Source organism: Aquila chrysaetos, chromosome 23, assembly GCF_900496995.4.
Source record: "Aquila chrysaetos chrysaetos chromosome 23, bAquChr1.4, whole genome shotgun sequence".
In the NCBI taxonomy this organism is placed as follows: domain Eukaryota; kingdom Metazoa; phylum Chordata; class Aves; order Accipitriformes; family Accipitridae; genus Aquila; species Aquila chrysaetos.
The window spans coordinates 4,845,590-4,868,100 of NC_044026.1; positions in this window are offsets into that span (position 1 = coordinate 4,845,590).

The following is a 22,511-nucleotide window of genomic DNA, read 5'->3' on the forward strand; positions in this document are numbered from 1 at the left end:
GGAGCCAAGAGCAGTGACGTGCCCAACAAGCGTATGACACGGGACCGGGGGGGACGTGGAAATGGGCAGCTGAACTGGGGCGAAGGGGCTCTCCTTCGAACGGCAGCGAGGGGCGAGATCGTTCCAGCCGCCCGGCAGAGCGTTATCCCGAGCACAAGAGGTGACTTAGGAAGCGTTGCGTGGCGGTGTGGCCGTGGCGGCGGCGAAGGACGGTGAAACCAGGCAGACTGGATTCATCCCTGATTTAATCGTGTGCTGGCAGCAGCCAGATGCTTCGTGCTAAGGGCTGTACAAACACAGGGAGGCACGACGCCTCTTGCTCGTAGGTATTCCTTAAGAAGCTCTCGTGACTCTTCTGCCTGGCTTGCTGGAAAATGAAGAAGCCTCTGCAGCGATACCTGCTTAAAAGCCACTTGATGCCAGCCCCTCCGGTATTTTGTCCTGCAAGGGCTTTAAAATCCCTGGCCCTCTGTCCTGCCCAAAGGTCTTGTCCCTTGTGAGTCATTTCCCTGCAGTAGGGGAAGGGCTGCCAACCAGAGCAGTTTCAGGAGAGAAATCCAGTCCTCAGGAGGCTTTTGGGCTGGAAGGAGGAGAGACAAATCTGCCACTGGTGTCAGTCTTACAGCAATGGGAATGAAAAGGGACTCCAGTGGCTTGGTTGCTTTTTATCACCTTGCCAAACTCCGACTTTTGCAGCAAGAAGATAGCGCGCGTCCCTCTGTGTCCCCGAGCGCTAATCTTCATGCAGGTTTCTGTCTGCGCGCACCCGGCTGGGTATTCAGAGACGGGAGCACGTACCAAGGAGTTGTCCTCGTGGTACCTTATGGCAGCACGCGAGAGACACCCTCCTCCGTGGCCCCACAGCCGGGGCTTCGTCCAACTCCCTCCTCTGCTGGATTTACCCGGCTCGCAGCACCCTGACCCTTGTTGCCCAGGCGCCACAGAGCGGGGGGTGCTGAGGGCACCCAGCCCTTTGCCGTAGGCTTTCATGGGTAACTGGTTACGCTGGTGCGGCTGAAGGCCACTCGTGGGAGAGCTTCGCTGCTCCCGCGTCCCACGGCACCGTCCCACGGCCAGAAGAGCCCGGCGGCACCTCGGGGTGCCACGGCCGGGGGGGGGCGGCGGGACGGCTCGCGGGGGGGCAGCTACATGGGACAGACACGGCAGCGAAGGGAGCGAGCGAGGACAATGCCGGCGTATGGCTCCATCCCGGCTCTTTCCGCGGGCTGCGTTCCCCAGCCTGAACGTTTGGTATGTGGATGATAGAACAAGTCGCCTATCAGACAGAAACCTAATTCCCTGCCTGCCCGGATAAAACACTGATAGGTAGCAACTCCGGGAGAAACCTACAGAAACTGATACTTCAGCTAAGCGAAAACTCTTGCATAAAAGGATTTCTGATTTTGTACACAGCCGCCTTTCCTATAGTCCGTGACTGTATGTCTGCGTTTTTCCTAATCAAAACTTTCCTGCTTAGGTCCAGTGTCCAGGAGAACAGCTCTTAAGCAATACCTCAATTCAGAGGTACAAATCTTTGAATGCTACAACCAGTTGCTCAGATTTTTTTTTTTTTTTTTACTAACAAAATAAGGATTATAAAAACAGTCATGAGACAAATCAAGTAAGACTGGGTGAGAATTTCGCCTCAGTAGATAGCCTTGTGTTATTAAGCCGGTAACTGGAGCAGAAAGCTACTTCTAGACAGATGCAAAAGGAGGAAGAAAAAAAAAAAAGGGGGGGGGGTTGACGAGTCATTAGTCTGAATTACTGGAAAATGGGCAGCAAACTGACAGGTAGCTTCCAGCAAATTTCTACATAAAGGTTTACTAGAGCCTTCCGAACCAAAGCTTTGAGAGGAATTTCATTCCTGATCACTAAGAAAGGCTTAGACATTAGCCCGAGGAAGCTTCAATATTTAGAAATCTGATGATGCAACTCTGATGGGGAAATGTCAGAAGAAGGTGGCTGCTTTTAGCACCACAGGAGATGGACAGGAAGGGAAGGAACACAAATCCTGTTCATGAAGATATTTTATTTCAGTTTTCCTGACCCATATTATTTAAATAGCACGTCAGCCCAAATCAGAAAGAGAGACAGTTTCTTTTTTTTACATTTGCGATTTTGCTTTGTGTTGCCTATAATAGCGGTAAACAAATCCTGCAGTTACTGACCTATACAGTAACTAAATCAGCTATTTTGGGGAAATTCTTCCTGTTCTCCTGTGGACTCTGCCTCTTTTGGCTGCTCCCCCTGCCTCCTCACATTCCAGCCATGGCTCTGTTTATATGCCTGTATTTCACAGTACCAGTAACTCAGACTGGAACGCATTTGTACCCCTCTCCCTTATGCTAATGGACCACGCTATGAATGGCCCCTTCTGTGAGGACACGCGCGAGCTCTCAGAGCTGAGCAGCGTTTTGTTGAAGGCATCGGCACGCAGGTACCCTGCTGCCAGCTTTATTCCATAAATAACGACAGCGGTATTTTTTGGGGGGGAATAAAACCCACAGAACCCCCCATCCCAGTTAAATGAGTGCATTCCATCAAAATCCTCCTCTCCTTCAGACTTCAATACTTGTCTAAAGCAGATGGCCCCATAAATAATGCATCCTAAGAAACTCGATCAGCCACCTCTGGGATATGCTTGAGCTCCTGTCTCTCATCATATCATCACTAGATTAGCTCTGGGAATTCTTTTAATTTAATCCTTTTAACAGGTCATGTGCGCAAGAAGCGGTGATTGGGAAATTAGACGCGTTTGGCTGGGCTACGTCGTCGGTAATCTGGAGCTGGCAGGTCCCCGCTCGCTGCTTTTTGGGGCTTTTGCCGACCCCTCGCCGCCCGAGCCCGAGGCAAGGGAGCCCAGGGCTGATGTGGCCGAACACGGGGGAGGCCGGGAAGGAGGGGCAGGGGACAGAGTATCCGAGCAGTGCCGTCACACGCGGCCGGAGCCTTCAGCAGGGAAAAACGTCCTTTGAGCAGGGCGGCACTTGCTGCCTTCGCCGGGAGTAGAAAATGTCACATTTATTTTAGGATAGAAGACGGAAATCTATGAATTCCATTTTCTTTGTCTTCAGTACTCCCCGCTTTTTCAAATTACTGGATTTTAGCAGGTGCTCAGGGAGGATCACAGGATTTATTCTCACCCTCACCCAACGTCTCACTCCAGGCCCCTGGGCAGAAATACCAGGTACCAGTGACGAGGTGGGTCCTTCTGCCAGTTACCCCCGTGGTGAGGGCAGCTCCGGGCCTCCCGTCCTCCTCCCCTCCCTCCCCTGCTCCAGCCCGAGCTCCGCGCACGGTGGCAAAATCAGCATCGGGGCAGTCCCGGCTTGGCCGGTCAGGTCCTTTGCGAGCTGAATTCATCTCCCCAACCTCCACTGTGCTGGGAAATGTGTTTACAGCACTGCTCTGTGAACAGCTTCACCAAAATAACCCCAGCTAAAAAAACCACAACCCTCCCTCAAAGCAAAGCAAACAAAGCAAAACCTCCATTTGCTATTGTTAAGCTGGAGCTTCCCAAGGCCTCGGTGGACGGAGCTGCTACCCAGTTTTATCTGCACAATTCAGGCAGCAGCGAAACTGCGATGCAGAGGACGGAGAAACGGGACTCTTCTGAACGATTTCCCTGCCAAGAAAATTGCGTTGCAGACCTACACGCTGACACTGCACTCCTGGCACGCAGCTTATGCTTCTAGCATGGGAACCACAAACCAGCCGTCTCCCCTCGACGTCCCCTGCCACTCGTTCCCTCTCTCCCAGTTCCTCCCAGGCACCAGGGAATGGACCCAGCTGAAGCCCTGGCCGGGTTTGCGCTACCTTCATTGCACGCATCCGCAAGGATGGATGTGCGGGATGAAGCTGGGGGAAGAAGAGCATCCGTAGGTACGGGGAGGGGAGAGAGGCGAGAGCAGGGACTGATTTTCATGCCTTCTTGTCTGTGGAGCCACAGCCTGGTCCCTGTGGTCACAGGGCCAAGCTCAAAGACCCGTTTCCAAAGGGTTTGGAAACCATTCTGCGTCTTTAACAAACGGGACCGGAAAAGAAAAAAAGCTGGGCTTGAGTCCTTATCTGGAAATGCCTGCAGGGTGCAAATATTTGAAAGTAGCACTGCTAAACCAGAATGGCTTTTAAATCATAACAAATCATATCTTGCATTTCTGTAATGCCTTTCATCCTATGTCCTCTTCACAAACATAAACACACGAAGTTCAACAACACATCTGGCGGAGTATTGAGCTGTGTGGGAGCTTTCACATCCCAGTTCGGTAGATGCGCAGACATGTGGGGTGGGCAGTGACCCCCCGCCCCGCGTCAGACAGGATATCTGCGGCAGCAGTTGGAACGTGACCCAGATCTCCTGACGACCAGCCTTATGCTCGAGTTGGGAGATATCTTACCCTGGTAGACCTGCGGATTTATTTGTCAAGAGACTGGGTCACAGATCCAGAAAATAAAATTTTGGGGGGGGGAAGAATGCAGGGGACAAAACAAACTCAACTTTCCCAGCTATCTTTTTTGAGCTGCTCAGTGTCTGTCCAATGCATTGGCAATGCAGAGATGTCACCCCATTTAGGCTTCTGTCTCCTGCATGCCCCGTTGGAGACACGTTTACTGTGTGGTGAATCAGAATTTGTTATTATCACCACCCCATTAATTTCCACACACATCTGCTGGAGTACTTGTTTCTGCCTGTGTCTCACATTTATCTTCATCTAATCCACTTTTTACTGCCCTTGTCTTAGCGCCAGCAACTATCATGAGGTGCTGTAAACACTCGTTAGTTAACCATTTGCGATCGCCAGCTCTTCAAACTCCGCATTACGCTAGCCGTTGGAGTTTAGCGAGTTTAAGTTAAGTTCGGTGATATCACGATTATTTGACTACATTATAAAATAAGTCACAGGCAAGCACCCCGAGCCGGTCCCAGCCCCCCCAGGGGCAGGAGGGGAGAGGAGGTTTGGGATTTTCAAAGACGTCTGGGAACCAAGGAGCCAGTTCCTCCTGGATGTCAGCGGGGCTGGGCTGGGCTCAGCCCGTGCCAGCTTCTAGAAAGCTCAGCCTAAATCCTTTGATAAGCAAATAAGTCAAGAGGTTTTTGCACATCCTAAGCCTTCTTCAGGTCCAACACCAGCCTAAACGTGCCCCGGCAGCCCCCACCCCACCGGCCGCTGCCGCCCCTCCGATGCGGCAGGGAGGTGGAGCGGTGCCGGCTGGTAGGAAACCTCAGCCTCAGCAGCTTTTTATCTCCTGGCTTTCGGCCACTGTCCAAATAGGACACGTCCCCGGCGAAGGGGAAACGCTGCTGAAAAGAGAATGCATCCCGCTCTCGGGCGCACCGGCTTCCTATCTGTGCCTACTGCCTACGGGACACCTCAGGTTAAAATGTTTTCTGCTGAATCAAAAAGAATTTCTCCCATACTACCTGACAGCCTCTTTTCCTCTGTCAAATGTAATTAGCTTCCCCTAATTAAAGGGCTGCAGCCAGGCTCAGCAGGAAGCCGGAGGAGCTCAGTCCTCAACCAACAGCTTTTCCTTTCTACTCAGCGTTCAGGCAGCCGGCGGCCAGGGAAGCCCTCGCTGATCCCCTCCGTGCCGCCGCACCGCGTTGGCCGTCTCCTGCTCGGAGGGACGAGGAAAACCCGGCTTCCAGCAGCCGAGGAAAACCCGGCTTCCAGCAGCCGAGGAGGCTGTGCTGCTGCCAGGGGTGGGCAGCCAGCAGCGAGTCCTGGGCTCCGTGGGACACCAGGCTAGCAGCCGGTCCGTGCTTGGTGTGGTGGACACCGGCAGATGTTACCCAAAGGGTTCTTCTGGTCTAATTCCGTATCTGGTAATGGGCTCAATAAAATGTAAAAAGCGGTCTCGATACCGTCTCCCAGCACCACGTGATTGCCTTGGTGTGCTGTGATCTGTCCTGTTTGGATTTATTGCGCCCAGCCGGAGTTAAATTTCTTCTTTCTGCCTTTATCTGAAATACATATCTAGTAGTTGTACACTGACAGGACAAAAATATCGCCCCAGAGCCCCTCGGGCAATTGCACGAAGCCTGGATGCGGGGAGGTTCGTTGCGCTGATGGCCTTAGCAGCACGTGCCAGCACTCCCCAGCCTCTCCGTGGAGCAAGGGGACAACAAACAGGGCCACCGTCGTATTTTCATCTGTACAGCCCTCCACAGCAGTGCCAATAATATCCACGTGTCTGTGCCAGAATCTCCTCCGCCCCAGTTTCGCCTCTGCACCGGATCTCCCGTAGCTTGCTCCCTCTCGCCTACTCGTCCCTCCGTGGCTTCGTACAGATTACGCGCAGTTGATTTCGGGAGAGGAGCATTTCGTAAAGGGCGTGTGTTATCGTATACTGACAGAGGTGCCCAGCGTAGTCGTGAATGGAGCCCACCTCCTCCCCTGTTCAGGCGCTCCGACATCCCATTAACTTTCGCAGTAGGACATTACATCTTGCGTCAAGGTTGAATTCGTCTGACTCCAGTTTCTACCCACCGGATCGCGTTATCCGCTTGCCTGCAACTTTACGCCACCCCACCATTCCCTTATCAGGTAGATTTTTTCTGTGTATAAGAACGTAAGTCACCGCTCAGCTTCCTCCTCGGTAAGAAAGCCAGCCTGTCTACCTGCAGTCACACCGGGGAAGGCTTGGTCTCCAGGCTGAGGGTCACCCTGACCGTCCTCCTGTGGGCTCTCCCCAGTATCTCCTCACCCTCCGCGCAGCGTGGACCACATAACGGGGCATCTCCCCCCAGAAGGGGTCTCGTGTGTCCTGCACAGAGGCACGGCAACGCGCCTGCTTCTGTTTGATGCCCCTCTTCTTGTCGCCCTGGGAAGTCACGTCGAGGAGGTTATTCATAACCACTCTCGCAGCCTTCCCGAGACAGACTCTCCTGTCTTACAGGTACTCCCTTTATTTTCCAAGCTGCAATTTGCCTCTGTTTTAGAAATATTTAAACATGTTTTGGATGGTGATTATTAACCAGACATTAGCCTTTCTCAGTAACCTGTCATTATCACCGCAGTTTCGTCCACTGACTTTCCCACAGTGCATTTTATTTTACAGCACAGGTTGATCGTAACACTTACTTAATGATTTAAATATTAGATGAAATTTTGCTGGTTAAAATTCTTGAATATTTTTTTTTTTCCACAGGTCTTCTTGACTATAGTTAAATATGGGTCTCTTCAAATCTGTTTCTGGTGGTGGCTTGGACTGTAATGGTGGCTGTCATAATGATGCTCCAGGCTTTTGTAGTGCAGAAGACAAGACGACTGTTGATCTCCATGCCAAAGGTAAGTCCCAGCAGCTTATTTAGAAGCAATTTAGCTTCTAAAGTTAACATTTAATTACTAAAGTACCTGAACATTTACCAGGTTAATTAGACAGGATCAGCAAAATCTCATTCAGATGTAGTGGTTTCCTTATTTCCATTTAGATATGGATCTGTTTCGGCTTCAATGGAGTCTGCTGTGAACCTTCATATCCAAGTCAGCAAAAATGCCTACAGCCTTTTTTCTCTTCTCACTTGCTTTTTTTCATTTCTTTCCAATTTTTGTCAGTGTTGGTTACATCGTGGTACTCTGCTTCACTCCAAATACGTAGTTCTATCTGAAACTCACTGAAGCTGATGAAAGTCCTTCCATTGGTCTCAGAAGGCCCTACCTGAGGCTCATAATCTATGCATTACCTCGGCTGTAAGCATCTGAGGTACGCAAAGAATATAATCTCTTTCTATCATGTCTTCTTTTTGTTCCTTTTTTTCAAACAAGCCATACAAGCTGTTAATGGAGCAAATGACATGGAAACATAATCTGTATTCCTGCAGGTTTTGTGGCTGTGCTTGCTGCTTATTCCTTATCACCCAAAGCGATAAAGCCGTGTTGGTGATACCATAATTGAGTTTAGTGGAAGTGATTTATCAGGTGGCTAACGGAGAATGAAAACTTCGGGGCGGGGTGGGGGGGACACAAGCAGCAGGAGAATATGACTTTTCAGAAATACGAATCTTGTTTTTTATGCAAATGGTTGTGTTAATGAAAACCAAAGGAAAAAAAAATAGTCACAACAATTTTGCTTACAGAGCAGATGATAGCTTATCTAAGGAAAAAGAATTTCAAAGCTCTTCCTGAAATGTCATCTGGGTTTCATTATCTCTCCGATAACGCCTAGTGCGTAGGATCTATTCTTAAGTCTGTAATTCTTCATTATGCAGAGAAAACGTGGAATACTCCCATACTTGAACACAGGAACAACAAACATACTTTTAGTGTTTCTTTCGTGGGAAAGAATAATTTTTCTCGAGAGCTAAATCGAACTCCTAACGGGCTCAAAAGAAAGGCCTCACTGATTTCAACAGAGTTTGAATCAAGCTTTTGTTGAGTTTATTTTCCTATTCTTACTTTTATGAATTATTACCTAATATTTGCATTGCAGGAGCACTCAAAAGCCCTGAACCCAGGGTCCCATGGTGCTGAGCTCCAGACAAGCACCCATGAAGACATCAGGTTTTGTAAGTGTATGATGTGCACCTAATGGCTGCTGGTGCTTGTGAAGTGGCAGAGCCCTGCAGCCATCCTCGGTAGCCTCAGGCCTGCTGGCTTCCACTCTGCGGGGGCCGTGGAGAAGAGTCACGTCTCCCAGCAGGGACCATGACCACCAGCAGCTCCTGAGGGTGACACCAACCTGCAAAGGGGGACAGCTGGTCAGATGGCCAACACCTGCGGCCACGCGTTTGGTGAAACTGCACCTCAGGAGTTAATCAGTGAGCCAACAAAGGTAAGCTGGTGCTTCCAAGTGTTGCTGAACGGCTTAGGGGGAAATGTTGAGACCTGGCACCGATAATTTAGCCGTGCTCCAGATTGAGAGCTCATACGGTTTCTGGGCACTGGTGCCTATGTATGCCGCTTACCTTCTGAGCTCACCAACTTCCTCACCAAGCCCCAGATAAATCCATGATCACAATAGGTTCGATCTTATTTGGCTGGGGAGTCACTGTTTTGGAGAAATTCTCTCTTTAGTTTAATTCATTGTTTTGTTTTCCTCTCTAAAGGTAGAGGAACTGTGAAACAGCCCTATCAAGAATTTCTAATTTTGATAAATTAATCGCCTCCCTGTAGAGTGATCAATTACAGGAGATGTGGGGAAGCGCACTTGCACGTTTCAGAATGTCTCAAATTCATTAGCTCTTCCACTTGACTTACGAGTTAGTGAGCAAGACGAAGAAAATGCCTTTGGAATAACTCTTTGCAGCTCCTGTGTTTTTAAATAAGCAGCTAACAATTCACCATTCCCTCCTTTTCAGTTGTTTTATTTTTCATATGTAAGAGAATGTAATCAGCTTTTCTATTAAGTAAAAAGATGAGGATAAAATTCCCATTGTTAAATCACATCTACTGGCATCTCCTTATCTCCACATAATAATTACTATTTTCTAAATCTTCTATTTCCAATTACCCTGTGTGCATGTAGTTGCTGCTTGTTCTACCAAGATTTCTCTAAGGCAGGCCTCCAAAATTGCTGTGGCAACATTTTGCCTCACCTTTTCTTCTCTTGTTTGGTAGGCAGGGGTGTCTTCCTTGCTTATAACTCATTCCAGAAGCCAAGCAGGGCTCATTACCATGGGACCGGCGTGGATCTTTCCATCTCCCCTAGACCCTCCATGGAGCTCCCGTGAGAAGCCTGCACCACGGTCCCCTGTGGTCTCCATTTCAGAAAAGCCACCGAGATGCTCAGAGGCGCTGGGGGGGTAGTGCAGGAGGTACGTCTGTCATAGTTCACGCTGCATTCGGACCCTTTGGTCATGGGAATCCACGACGAAGCCTTGAGGAGCAGCTCGGGTACCTCTGCCTCAGCCCCTGCGCGTACCCTGATCATTCGCGCCAGGGTGATGCCTCCTCCGGGATGGTAACGCAGCCGTGCGGATTCATTAAACGATTGTGGAGTGAGGATGCTACTCCCAAAGCCTCTACACGTCCACTGTCTGAGAGACTGCATGATCCCACCTGATGGGAGACGTGACAATCAGAGGAGCAGGAGCAAGGAAGCGGAGATAAGAACTGAGCAGAGGCCTCCAAAACTCCAGAAGAGAAACAGGCGTGAAGGAGTCGTCCCACAAGTTCAGCCAACTTCTGCAGCAAACTGGTACGCAGAATAAGGAGGGGACTGGGTCTGCAGGATTGCCGTGGCTGCCAAAAGTCTGTCCTGTTGGTTCTTGAACTACTATTTCATGATTAAAGCACCCAGAGGCCTCAGGCAAGTTTAGGACTGTGATATGCAAAGAGACTCCATTGCTGCATGGAGAATGAGAAAGCCTTTCTCTGAAAAAGCAAATTCAGAAGAAGAGTACGGGATTTGAAGTCAAGAGGCTTCAAATTAGTGAAGGCTGCGGACTTCAGGTAGTAGACTGCTCCCCTCAGCTCCTTCCTCTGGGGAACTCATGACTTTCAGAGCTCATTACAAGAGTCCTACTCCCAACCCAGGCCTGAATGCAAGTAAAACATTGCCAGGGCAATAGTCCAGATTCTCCTACGAGCTCAGCCTGAACAACTAGTATCAGTAATGCAACTGGAAGAAGAAGCCTGCTGAGTCATTAAATCCAGTCTTTGGCAGTCACAGGCAACCATATAATGGAAGGATCCACACCCCTTCTTTGCTTTGCCACAAAAGACTTCATTAATCCATGACAAACTCAAGATCTTTGGTGCAGAAATAAAGCACACAACAGCACCTCAAAGAACCACAGAAAGGTAGCAAAAAGGGTCCTAATGTCCTAGGACCATGCCAGAGTAAGAAGTCCATCTGGGAGAAAAGTGCAGATGATCTTCCAGGGTGGACTGCACCCTGTGTTACCTCAGGAGGCAAAATCGCCATTGGTTCTTGATTTGATTCTTATTTCTAACCTGGCGATCATCTCAGTTCTGAGTCTGAGGACCACAGAGATGATCCCACCACTCACGAGGTTGCTTGGTCCTAACACAGAGAAGCTTTGCCTCTTGTCCACCTTCTCCCCTCCCGCTGTAGCCAGTCGCTGACCTCCAGAAGGAGGAGAAACACCAAGCATGGCTTCTTGTCCAAAGCTTCCCTATTTCCCACAGCTAAACTGAGCATCAAGGGAAGACATGATGTGCCCTGGGTCCTACAAAGGACCATCAGGAGCATGGAATTCATTAATCTTTATCCCAACTTGGCAGGGGTCACAATCAATGGAGCATTTTGCCAGGGAATCTGTGGCTGAGGATCTAGTTGCATTTTCATGGTTAACCCTGATTTGGAAGTTTAAATCTTGAGCCATTGCTGATCATCTCATATTGAAACATGAAAGCTCTGGGAAGTCATACATGCTAGAAAGGGACATGGTAGGGAGGAGGCCTATTGCCTGCCAAATTAATTTATTCAGGGAAACACAGTTCAAATCAGAGTGTAAGAAAGTGAAAAATAAAAATCAGGGCACCTTTAAAAGTTCCTCAGCTCCCGCTGTTATTTTCCTGCATGATGTCATGTTCTTCTATTTTTGAGATGATAAACACTTCCACAGCAACAATTTTGATATGACAAACAGAAAATAATGATTCCAGGAGAGAGAGAGATGAAGCAGGAGCAGATGACCTCTTTAAAATTAATAATAATAATCCTCTTTTCCTGCAAACACCTTTGGTGACAAAAAGCTAGAAGAAAAGAAATACAAAAATGAAGTGTTATACAAGTCCCAGAACTGTCACTGAAGACTATGGTTTGTTTTAAAGCCTCCAAACAAGACATAAGTGGGTCTTTTACCCTGTAGCTATTGCTGCCCCCAAAAAAGCCAAAACAAAATAAAAATGCTCTTCTGTCTACTGTGGAATTCTGACCAGAACATGGTCTTAAGCACCACATCCATGCAGTTCCCACAGAAGACAAGGTCAGAGTTTGACCCTCCACTTTATTTTTAAACACACTTTTTTGCATTTGAACATGTAAGTAGTAGTAGTTTAAGGAAAAAAAAAAAAAAAGGTCCAGATGCTTGATGAAATGTCAGCGAGGAATCAGTTGATTTTGCTTCCAGTTGACGCATTTAATGTCCTTACTGCAGTGGTAGACCACCATAGTTTACTTTCAGAGGGATGAACATACCCCAGTAGATACATTATTTCATTAGGTTGAAATGTCTCAGAAAATGGCAGAATTGAAGGAGAAGGAAAAAGAAAAACATCAGATCATAAATTAGGGCAAATTTATGATCTGCCTCTAGTCAAGAGAATACATAAGATAAATCAGGGAGAATAATAGAAGGATGCTACGTGCCGTTCTGAAGGTGGGCAAGAGAAGAGATTCATTGAAGTGCCTTGAAAGAAAGGGAGACTTTGGAAAGAAAAGCTTCTTAAACATCAAAAGATAAAGGACACCAATCAGGCTTAGCCAGTTAGTCTTTGAAATGAGGTACCAACTTCCAAGTCAGCAAAACATGTACAGATTTAAGTATAACAGCACAATGTTCTCTCGTACTTCTGAAGTTACTTTCACAAATGAGACTGCATGCCTCTATTAACAAAACTCCTTTTTCTGCAGTCTATGTGTCCAAAAATAAACCAGTAAAGCAGAAAATCCTCATGTTGAGAGAAATCAAGAGGACTGCCTAAGCTGCCTATTTAAAATCTTTCCCAAAGTTGGATGCATCTACTTGCTTACCTATGCTAGCGCACATCTCATCGCTGCAGATAATAACCCAATTACAGCACATAATTCAGATATTTTTGCATCCCAGATTGAGTACACCAGGTTGAATGCAGAGCACCTTCCCACCGTTGCTTTCAGTCCCCTGTTGGGAGGATATTTTGGCACTAAAATGGCAGAGCCCAGTTAGAGGAGCGAGGGAAGGAGAGCTGCTGCTTTTCTTGCTCAGCTGCCGAGTATATAGCAACCAAACAGGCGGCACATTTAAAACGATGACACCCATCCGGGCACACACACGTCCGTATTATTGGCTTCCATGAGATAAAAGGAGAGATAGAAAGCACGGTTTCATTTCCAGCTTGCAAGAGATGATTGCAGAGAACTTGGAGAACAAGAGGACCGCCGAAGTGATGGAGCGTATTTTCCAAAGGTGCTGCAATACAGCCAGCAGAAAGAAAACCACGCTGAACTTTATAAAAGGAGCTGGACACATATGTTGTAACGTAAGTATATTATTGCACAAACGCAATTTCTGAGGAACTTCCCCCCACTTCGGCGGGGAGGTTTGCCAGCAGCCCTGTGCTGCATACGAGGCAGTGCGGAGTGGCTCTTCCTCAAGCTGCCGCACGAGATGGAACAAGTGCAGCAGCCTTCCCCTTCTGGGGAGACTTTTCAAGGAAAAACTTCCACAAATCCAAGCGATCAAGACAGGGAGGCCCTTCTCTATTAAAAAAAAAAAAAAAAAAAATTAGCATTTTATTCTGGTCCCACTAAGGAAGCCTGAATAAGGGAGAGACAGAAGGAAGATATTTACCTATTAAAAATAAATGATTCAGACATGAATTTTTGAGACACCATATGGCTGGAAAACTTCTCAGGGTAAAAAAAAAAAAAAATCCTCCTGAGACTGAATTTCCTTTTGATAGGAACTTGAGCAAGGGTGTGCTCACTGGGGGCCTTTAAACACTCCTTTTTAAAGCAGATGCCTGGCTGCTTACCTGTGGCAACGACACATGGCTTTTCCTTTCATCAGCGATTCGGTTTACTTCTGAGCGGTCAGGTTTATAGCTCTTCAAGGACTTTAAAAAAACGTGACTTGTCGGTTCTCTTCCTATACACCACTCCTTCAAGCAAAGGCTAGACAGCATGCAAACCACATGCTAAATAATATTTAAATGCGTGTCCTCTTTAGCACCCCTGGTTTGGGGAGGCAGCTCTGTGCCGGGGTGACCTCCCCGAGGTGCTTTGGGAGGAAAAAGGGAAAGAAAGGTCGCAGGCATCGCTCGGGCACGGATCGGGGGCCAGGCGGGTGTGCTGCCCAAACCTAAAACCTGCGCCAGCCCCCAGCCCAAGTTTCCTGGCTGGGAAAGTTTCCTTGCCTCACTTCAGACTCCAGTCTGAGACCGAACCAAAGGCACTGGGCAGACTGGGAAGGGGTGGGGGGGATTTGGGCCAGGCTTATAGTGAGCTTGAGACTGAAATTCTTACAGTAACGCATAGGCGGGCCAGGCAGGCTGCATCCCAGGATTCGGGATCAGACAGGGAGAGCCTCGACCTCCTCTCTCACCTGCACGTTGGGGATCAGGCAGTAGGTTGACTGCAGAGGGTCCCTTTCACTCCATCCTTCGGCTCGCACCTTGCATCCCATCCCAAAGGAGCTCGGAAGAACAGAACCTCGGACCTGTATGGGGTTTTGGCTCAGACGTCACACCGGTGTTTTATCAGCTCGGCGAGGAGGTGGGCAGCGGAGAAGGCAGGCTCCCGGGAGGCAAGGGATGAGACCTGCTGAGGAGAGATGGGTTCTGCCGCTCGCTCCTTGCGAAGAACGCGTTAACTGCATGCGATAGGCATGGTCACGTATGCTTTTTAATTATGTGTCCTTGAATCCTGAAGTGTCAGGGTCCTGCTCAGGCAAAGGGACTGCAGAATAACAGAGGGAAAAACATCTTTGGGAGAAAGCTGTAGAAATTAGCCGGGACCAGTGCCGGGGAAGAGGCTACGGCCCCCGTATGTCAGTGACACACGGGGATGGGGGGGACGCGGGAGCTCCCTGGCAGCTGTAACGCAGCTGATGCCGGTCTGGCAGTTGATGGAGAGACCAGGTACCTGCAGAAGCCGCTTCGACCTCCGCACAAATCCGTGCAGTGCTCTTTGGCTTTCTGGCTGTCGTGCCCAGAGAGGCTCGCAGAGCTGAGAGCAAGCTAATGATTTTTCCAAGACAGCAAAGCCTGGGGTGAAGGAGGGCAGGCAGCACGAAGCCCTCTGGCCACACGATGTGGTTATGCCCCAATTCTTTAAAAACCAAAGATAGACGAGAGGTCTTAGCCCAGGTCAAACTATCCTAACGCGGTCTCTCGGGGATGGCAATTAATCAGTAATCACACACAAAAAAAAGAAAAGGCCAGAGGAGAAGTAGGATGGGACAACATCCCTGTGGACTCAGACCTAGCCCTGTTCTATGTTCCCCCTCCCCAGATGCAGGACTCGCAGCCCTGCCAGGTCTCCTGTCACTGCCCTGAACCCCGCAGTTCTCGGGGCCGCACTCGCCAGCCTTTGTTTCACACGAGCAGCTCCCCAAAAGCTCCCCTGTTCGCTCGGAGGATTTCGGCAGAGCCTTACATCTTTTGGCTGCTTTCCCTGCCCCCAGCCCGCTGCTGCTTTGTAAAGCGGTTTCTGAAAGGGGGGTCCGTCCCCCAGGATGGCCGGCACGTTCCCAGGAGCCCGGGAGAATTGATGCGACTGCTTGGCTGGCAAGCTGCCGCGTCCTGGGGGTATGGGCACAACCCCACGGTGCAAAGACACATGGCGAGTTGTGGGGTCTGGATTTTTTTTCTTTTGTTTAGTATTTTTCCGTATCTTATATGAAGCTGTACGTACAGCATTACGGCCCTTGCAAGGGTGGATGTGTCTCACTGTGCGATGCTTAGCTCTCTCCTGCTGCCCCAAATGCCTGATCTTGCTGCTATTTCCAGCAAAGGGACAACAGTGCCTTTTGTCTGGGTTTGCTTTGGGCAGCTGGGCCTCTGAAATATGAATGCATATATTTTACCCCCCCTTCCTTCTCCCCTTCTCAATAGGCTCAGCTGAAGTGCTCGCGTAACAGACTGCGCTTCTGGAAGTCGGGCGTTCGTGTGCCTTTGCTTTTCTCCTAAGACAACTTCAGTCCTCCCCCTCCGTACCGAGGCACCTCTGCTTTGTCATCACAGAGCTGCAGGCAGAACTGGACTCTCCGAGACAATGATTGCAGGTTATGAAGTAATATCTGCATCGCATCATTATTTTATTCGACACGGGGTGATCGGGTAGCTGTCACCGTCTCTCTCGCTCTGTCTGCGGCAGATGACAGAGGTATCTGTGTCCCCAGCGCTTTCAAGCCCTGCCTGTGCCTTTATCCACCACTGAGAGTCCCTCAGGTGACACTTTCCATTTTCTTCTGCTTCTGTCAGCAAAACCCACGAACGTTGCTTTTGCTGCTCTTTCCCTTCACTCGGCTCTGCCTTTCTGCTAATGTGCCGCACAGGACTCCCCCCGCTCCCCCAAATGGCAAACTATGTTAGTACAGAGCCAGCTGCAAGCAAACCCCAGAGGTGCAGAACCTGTAACGGGGTCTTTTGCACTTACCCGGACTATTACAAGCTGTTAGTCAAGCATCTGAATGTATTGGGCTATGCAGAAAGATCATAGCTTCATCTTCTATTTGCTTTTTTCTTTTCTGCAAGCTTTCCGTCACAGCAGTCAGATGCCATACTCCTACCCATGCACTTAATTTTCGGTATGGATGCCTAGCAAGCGAGAAGTTAGATTGGAAACTCTTCTTCGCTGCCGCATCTGGTAAACATTATCAGCTAGGGGTCTGCGAGCTTTGATTCAGGTCAGCTGGCATCAAAGGAGACTCAGGAGTGTTTGCTTTCAATTCCAAGGGTGAACAAAATAATCTGTTCTAAAGCTCAGGCCTCCGCCTGCCCTTCATCAGGGGTCACTTCGCGCGGGGGGGGAACGGCAGAGAGGAGAAATGGTGTGCTGAGCAAAAGTCTCCGCTTTGTTCTTCTGTGTTACGGCCAGCGTCAGCAGACCTCCAAAAGAGGGAGGTAACCGTGCTACCACTTGTTCAAATATTTTGAATAATAAAGGCGTTAGTTTAATAAATCTCCCGGAGGAGGAAGAATTGCCCTAGTTCAGCATTTTCCGCTTTGAGCCTGGAGTAGCTGCGACTGACGGTTAGTGATCTGAGAGCAGGGGTGAAGGGGAGACGGGGATCAAGATTTAGCTTTTGTAGGAGGTTTCTTTTGGTTTTCCTTTTTGGACATGACAGTCACTACTGCCAGTTCTTCCCCATCTCCTGCCTCCTTAAATCCAGAGTGGCAATGTGCAAAGCTGGAAAAACATTCGCTTTCCCAGCTCAGCCTCCGCCTTGCCCCAGCCATTTACCTTCCTGCTTAGGCAAATTCTGCATCTGCAAATACTAATAATTTTGAACACCTTTGCATATTCTTTCCTTCTGGTCATTTCCCTGCATTTGAAATTTATTTTGTGCAAAAGGAATTATTCACCCCGATTTCTGAGCATCAGCTGCGGTCTCTCCCAGGCAGAGCTGAACAGGCTGTAACCCTTCGTCCCCAGTTCTGATGGAGAGGAAGAAGAAGGGTCCTGCAGGGACAGCAGGCTGCACCTCCGCTGATCCAGATTCGCTTCCTCGGTGTCCTTCTGCCTCACCTGGGGAGAGCAGGGCCAGCAAATCTCCTGCCCTCTCAGAGGTGCAAGAGGCAAAACTGATCAGAAAAGTGGTCAGATCCCAACGTGATCCATGCAGCTGTCAACAGTAAATCATCATCATAATCATCATCATCATAATCATCATCACCATTATTATTATTATTGCAATTGCCTTATGTTTGCTCTTTTTTTCTCTCGCCAAGTGACTACTGAAGCGAAGTGGAGCAGCTTCAACAGGAAGGTGTGTGAGACGCACCGAGGGAGAGAGGAGGAGGCTAACCCGTATCTACCACATCCTGCGTTAATGCTGGTGCTTTCTGAGGGGAGGGGGCCCTCTTCTTCCTCCCGCTGTACTTTTCGAGAAAGGCTTAGTGTAATGAACGGGTTAACTTTGTTCATGAAATCGCATATGGAGGAAGGAATATTCTTCACTTATCTAAGACCATGAGTACCGATGATTAGCATATGTAGAGAGACGTTTACAGAGCATGAATGGGACTTGAGTCACCTAAAGAACAGCTGAGGAAGACTTCGGCCTTCATCCCAACAACCACCTAAAGGCAAATTACGACCACTTAACACCTGATGGCACAAGATACCGAAGATACCAGCCAGCCTTCACGTATCAGGGACTAAAAAGACTGTATAAATAAAGAGGCTCTTCCCCTGTTTGGGTGCGAGCTTGTGGCGGAGCACTGTCTCCCCGGCCGCCCAGCGCTGTTTTGCTCTTTTATCGCTTGCTAATAAATTTGATCTTTTATTTAATACAAATTGGCTCCTCCAATTTGTCACGAGCGTTTATAACACTTAGTAAATGCATTTCATCCCATGCATCCCCCTCAGGCATCGCAAAGGGACCTCGAGCTGGGGAACAGGGCGTGCAACAAGGCTCTGCCCCGACACCGAACGCAAACCCCACTCAGAGAAACCATGGGAAGCGATGGTCACTTACGGCTGGAAGAATAAAATCTACCTCCATGCAGCCAGCCTTTTCCCAGGCTCACGAGATTTCCTTGGGCTTCTGAATGTCACCCCAAACACTATGACCAGAGAGGACCATCATGTAAAAGCACGTTTTCAGCTTGTTGCGTGAGCGGTGGTCATAAAATCCTTCATGCCTCCTGCTGAAACCGCACTTCAGAAGCTTCCTAACAATTAAATGTAATGCAGCAGGACAACAGGACCTCTGGACATGCACCTGATTTCTGTACTGAGAATGGGCACGTTGCTTGGGGTGGATACATAATCCAATATACTCAGCCTCTTTTCTGTTCTAGAAAAAATGTTCCTCAGCTTAATTTGGTCCTGTGAGCAGGTTGTGATCTTTCGCAAGTTTTTGCGAATGCTGTTAACCAAAATACATCACAACAACTGTTGGCAAACTGTTATTTCTGCTGCTTCCTCATTTTTTCCTCTCTGCTCTGCATGACCGTTGACTCAGGTTTGACGACATCGTGGCAAGACCAGCTGAAGCCCTCACCCCAGCCTGCCCATTCATACCACCTCAACACCCATTAAAAAAATGCTCTTTTTAGCTCTTTTTATTTTTTTTTTTTCCCCTAGCTGCTTCTTTCAAGCTCTGATCTGGTGGCACAGCCCCATCCCCAGGGACAGGGGAACTCCGTCCTGTAGCACCGCTGCAGAATTCAGTGCTTCATCAGATCACAGCCTACTTGTTAATTCACTTAAATCACATGAAAAAGTGTTCTGGCTGTGGTGAAATGATTGGGAATAAATAATATATCTTGCTCCAAAGTGTTATTTCTACTAAAATGCAGCACATTTCAGGATACAACAGTTTGATGAATAAGCCTTCCGTCATTGACCTAGCGAGCAAATGAAATGGTCAGATATGTGCCAGGGCTGAAGATTTACTGCTTTCCAGTACCTTGCCAACTGCTTTACCCTTGCGCCCGCTCCACCATTCATTCCTCCCCTCAGCACCGTCTCCTACAGCTGGAGAGCCCTTCGGCAACTCCAGCCTCGTCAAACCCTCCCTTAGACCCTGCTCCTTTTGCGCTGCCTGTTAAACCGTGCGGCAACAGCCCCGCGGTGGGCACGGCACGGGACGGCTTCGGGGTGCTGTGCCGAGGGCAGCTCTTCCAGCCTTAGCTCACCCTGCCTTTTCCCTCTTCTGCTACCTGCGGATCCACGTGTCCCTCTGGCTCTTGGCTTCAAGGAGCTGGAATGATGAACATGCAATGAGACAAAGCTTGTCTTTTCTTTTTTAAATTATGACACGTGGATTGGTTTGGGTTTTTTTAGTGATTTACTCTACCTTTGGGTCGAGAGTTGTGATTTACTGCCAGCGTCATCACAAAAGTACAAACTCCTGTGCGGGTCGTGGCTGTATCGGCTTGGAGTTGTTCACATCCATGTGGCCTTCTCTGCTAGACGTGTGGGAATCAGGTCCCATCGGTGTAGCCACATCCATGCCAGAGGGCTGTCCTGATTTAATTGTTACAGATGGAGTGAAAGCACTGCCAGAACCATTTAAGTAAGCCCTTGTGCATCACGTGAAAGCACAGCAGGGCTCTCCCTGCTGAATGAGGATGCTCAGTGTAGTCTATTACTTTCCACCCCACAATAACCCATGAGTGAGGCTTGGGCAGTTACCATTCATCAGCACTTGACCTGGTATTCACCTATGCAAATCCTTAATACAGCAATTTTCTTTCCTATCAGTGACTCTTTCCATTTTCCCTCCAACTTTCAGAGTCATCCTCCCCCTTCCTGGCCTCACACCCTCAAGCTTCTGAAAAAGCAATTGCACGTGCCACAGGTTTACCTTGATTTCCATTGCACTTATCTAAATTCGATCCTAAAACTTTTGAGTTGTGGTTCAGATTAGGGACTCACAACTTTAGGTACAGCTGGGCTATCTCGAAAAGCAGGTTTCCTTGCTTTGCTACAGATCTGAGAAGCTACAGCAGATAACCCTTATTTGGGGCCATCTGAAATACTAATCACCAGCGGGCACACCACAGGGTGAGGATCCGTTAACATCCACTGTTCCATTTTTCAGGCGCATGGCTCGTTCTTTTTCCTGATGGAAAATATTTCTCTTACTGCTTGCTTTCTCCATCTGACTGCCCAACACCATCTCCCTGGGTCTTTTTATTCAGGAGGATAGGTATCCCCTCACGACCCCAGAGCTTGAGCCTGGGAATTTATGACATTGCTTGCATATTATGCTTGCAGCATAAGATTTTGTGATTTGCTTGCATGGGAGAGGAGCTCTCTGGTTGCAGAGGACAGCGTGGAGGAAAGCAGAAGTCTCACGAGCTGGCAGGGATGACAACTCCTAAGCAGACCTGCTGGGGCTGACAGTACCTGCCTACCAGCACGCTCCACCTCAAAAAGGCCCAAACTCCTCCACAACCCAGTTACCTATGGGCACGGGGGTGATTTTGGTGTGTGTAAGAATGACCCGCTAGTGTCCCATGCTGTGAGCTCTCCCATGTGGACACGGTGGCTATAGTTCTGGGGCAGATGGGTGCTGAGGTTTCTGTACGTGCCCTGGGGGTGGATGCCCCAGACTTCCCAGCATTAAAGCACAACAGAGGAGATCTAGACACCCCAGTTGGACTCCTGTGACTCAAGAATACTGGAATACGTTGTACCAGGAGCTACAGAAAATAATCTCTCCTAATATGGGAAGCCTTTTATTTTATTATTATTATTACGAAGTTACTTTCCAGCATGGGCGCACAAAGTTGAAGAGGAGGAAAGGGAAATTGCTTGCAGGATTCAGATGGTGGGGATCCATGGCTTGCTCCAGCTGACGGGTGGGAGACACTACCTGAAAATAAACACACGGTCTTCCTCTCAACTCCGTTGGCAGGAACAGCAAGAGCTGGATGCAAAAGAACAAGGAACCGGTTTGATCCTTCTGTTCTGCCCAGCTGGGTGCCAGGGGAGAGTCTTTGGGAGGGGAGGAACGGTGCTTCATCTGCACCAGAACAGGCAGGAAGATACTTGGTGACCAGAGTCCATATTATCACCACTTCATCACACCGCCGTCCCAGTCCATGTAGGTTAGTGGACAAATGCACCCATTTCACAAGGACGTAATCTGGTCTTCCATCCCCCCCCTAATTAATCACAGATACAACAGTGCTACTTGGCAGAGGATTTTTTTTTTTTTTAATTAGAGAGGAAGAACCCTTAACAGTGCTCACAAGAACACTAGCAACACATGGCACTGTTAATAATCTTTAATTGTGCTGTGCCTAGCTGTGGCACTAAAAAAAGAGTCAAAAGGAACACAGGCCTTAGAGAGTAAAAGTGAGTCACTACAGCTAGAAGGAAGGCTAGAGATTGTCAACATCTCAGCACTGGAACAGCCCAGTTATCCCTTGAATAGTCTGGTTTAGGGATAGGGTTAAAGTTAAAATTCAGGTTACAGTAACATTAATGGTTGGGAACGGGACAAAGCCTAAAGCTCCAGTTGGCATTAGACTGCCAAAGCAATGTGTAGGCTGAAAAAAAATGTATCCCCTGACAACTTTTTCCTCTGGGCCATGGCTGCAGGCCTTTGGCTGTAAATGAGCTAAGGTAAGAGTCTGGGGTAGGGTTAGGGTTGGGACAGAAACAGGGAAAGAGTTGGGAGAGGAGCTCCGCTTAGCATGGGGCTGCCAAGGGGCTTCCAAAGTAAGGAGGAGGCAGCAAAAATAGTTCTCCCCAACAACATTTTTATTTAAATGGTGGGTGGGGGTCTTGGCCCAGGGCTCATTCCACACTTAGGGTTAAGGTATGGGTTACCTGAAAGATTGTTCCTCTGACATCTTCACCGGGACCATGGCTGGTTGTCCTTAGCTATAGTTAACTCAAGGTCAGGATTTTGCTTTAGGAGGGAAAGAAGCCCTGAAGCTTCAGTTGATGTTGCGTTTCCTACAGGCTGCCAAGAGAAGTAGCAGTCTCCTAAAAGATCATTCCTTTGGCAACTGCTTGATTTGGTCTTTGGGTCCTCGGCAAAGGGTTCATCCCATGCATGGTGTTAGAGTTGGGTTTAGCATTGGGAAAGGGGCAAAGCCTAAAGCTCCAGTTAGGATGGCACTGGTCAGGGGCTTCTGAAGGGGAGTGCGGGCCACAGAAAGATTTCTCCTCTGATCGCTTTTTCATCTCGACCATCGCTTTGGGTGCCT